We start from the raw sequence: 2,663 nt of genomic DNA, 5'->3' as shown, positions 1-2,663 counted from the left end.
TTGTTAATGTATTGCTTAATTACTTGACCCTGTTCTTTCGATTAAAAATAATAACATATCTTTAGTGTAGCGGTTATCGCATCCGCCTCACTCCCGGAAGGCCACAGGTTCGAGACCGCGAAGTTTTTCGAACCTGCAACCTTTCGATTAACAGCTGAACGCGCTAATCATTGCGCCACGGAAGCCCAAAAATTAAATGTTCGTCAGGTGTTGTGGAAAAAACCTTGACTTTTTACGTCACATCTGAGACCTCACAACACCGCTCCCGGATGGGGTCGAACCACCAACCTATTGGTTAACAGCCGAACGCGCTAACTATTGCGCCACGGAAGCCCAAAAATTAAATGGTCGTCAGGTATTGTGGAAAAACTTTGGCTTTCTACGTTACATTTGAGATCACACAACACCGCTCCCGGATGGGCTCGAACCACCAACCTATTGGTTAACAGCCGAACGCGCTAACCATTGATCCACGGAAGCTCAGAAATTAAATGGTTGTCAGGTATTGTGGAAAAACTTTGGCTTTCTACGTTACATTTGAGACCCCACAACACCTTTCCCGGGTGGGCTCGAACCACCAACCTTTCGATTAACAGCTGAACGCGCTAACCATTGCGCCACGGAAGCCCAAAAATTAAATGCTCGTCAGGTATTGTGTAAAAACCTTGACTTTTTACGTCACATCTGAGACCTCACAACACCGCTCCCGGATGGGCTCGAACCACCAACCTATTGGTTAACAGCCGAACGCGCTAACCATTGCGCCACGGAAGCCCAAAAGTTAAATGCTCGTCAGGTATTGTGTAATAACCTTGACTTTTTACGTCAAATCTGAGACCTCACAACACCGCTCCCGGATGGGGTCGAACCACCAACCTATTGGTTCACAGCCGAACGCGCTAACCATTGCGCCACGGAAGCCCAAAAATTAAATGGTCGTCATTTATTGTGCAAAAACTTTGGCTTTCTACGTTACATTTGAGATCCCACAACACCGCTCCCGGATGGGCTCGAACCACCAACCTATTGGTTAACAGCCGAACGTGCTAACCATTGCGCCACGGAAGCCCAAAAATTAAATGGTCGTCAGGTATTGTGGAAAAACTTTGGCTTTCTACGTTACATTTGAGATCACACAACACCGCTCCCGGGTGGGCTCGAACCACCAACCTATTGGTTAACAGCCGAACGCGCTAACCATTGCGCCACGGAAGCCAAGAAATTAAAAGGTTGTCAGGTATTGTGGAAAAGTTTTGACTTTTCACGCTACGTCTGAGACCCCACAACACCTCTCTCGGGTGGGCTCGAACCACCAACCTTTTGAATAACAGCTGAGCGCGCTAAACCATTGCGCCACGGAAGCCCAAATATTAAATGGTCGTCAGGTATTGTGGAAAAACCTTGACTTCTTACGTCACATCTGAGACCTCACAACACCGCTCCCGGGTGGGCTCGAACCTTCAACCTTTTGTCAGGTACGCCACAAGAAATAATGAAGAGATTCCCTGATGTTTTTGACACGGTAGGAAAACTCCCGGGACAACATCACATGAAACTTCGCCCGGATGCGATCCCAACAAGAACACCAGCCCGCAAAATCCCGATCCAACTGATTCCACGGGTTGAAGCCGAAATACAACGCATGGTCGCTGCTCAGGTCATAGTTCCTGTCACCGAACACACAGAATGGCTTCATCCAATGGTAGTGGTTCCCAAACCAGGCAATGACATCCGCATTTGTTTGGATCCGCGCAATTTGAACAAGGCACTATTAAGAGAACACTATCCCATGCCAACATCCCAACAAATCTTCTCTGAGTTATCTGACGCCCAAGTTTTCACCGCATTGGATGCCAAATCGGCCTTTTGGCAAATCGAACTTACACCAGAGAGCTCTCGAATGTGCACCTTTGCAACGCCATTTGGAAATTTCCGATTCACGCGTCTACCCTACGGGATATCCACTGCTTCTGAATACTGCCAAAGGATAATGAATTCTATATTTGGCGATATACCTCGAACACGAATTGCCACAGACGACTTCCTTATACACGGTTCAAACGAAGCAGAACACAACAAAATCCTATATACAGTATTGGAACGGGCGCAAAGAAAAGGACTGATGTTTAATTCCAAAAAGATCCAACTAGCCGTTACCCGCATCAAATATCTCGGTCATATCATATCTCCCAAGGGCGTCGAAACTGATCCGGAGAAGGTTGGAGCGTTCAGAGAACTACCACCACCAGCGGACAAACCGGCACTACTAAGATTTCTGGGCATGGTTAACTTCATGGCAAATTATATTTCTGGATATTCCGAACCAACTGCTCCCCTACGGCCTCTTCTCAAGCAAGACACAGTATTTCGATGGGACGAAACCCACCAAGACGCATATGACGACTTGAAACAAGCCATCACTTAAGCGCCAGTGTTAACATTTTACAATCCCAAACTACATAACACTGTATCCGTCGACGCTAGTCAACATGGAATTGGTGCCGTACTTCTGCAGCAAGGCAAACCTATTGAATACGCGTCGATGACCTTTACATCCGCACAAACGCGCTACGCTCAAATTGAAAAGGAGCTGCTCGCCATATTATATGCATGCGAACACTTTCATTATTATGTGGCAGCCGCCCCACTAACAGTGCAGACAG

General features: G+C 47.1%; 1 non-coding gene across 1 annotated transcript; it reads right to left on the bottom strand.

The window, feature by feature from the left end:
- Window positions 1-848: 848 nt before the first annotated feature.
- TRNAH-GUG (transfer RNA histidin (anticodon GUG)) lies at window positions 849-921 on the bottom strand. Its single transcript has one exon. It is a non-coding gene; the product is annotated as a tRNA-His (tRNA).
- Window positions 922-2,663: the final 1,742 nt, after the last annotated feature.

This window comes from Phalangium opilio, unplaced genomic scaffold (genome assembly GCF_054372755.1).
Source record: "Phalangium opilio isolate 3A_F unplaced genomic scaffold, DU_Popi_V2 ptg001170l_1, whole genome shotgun sequence".
NCBI lineage: Eukaryota > Metazoa > Arthropoda > Arachnida > Opiliones > Phalangiidae > Phalangium > Phalangium opilio.
Note: the sequence above shows the minus strand (reverse complement) of the source record. Positions and strands in the feature narration are given on the sequence as shown.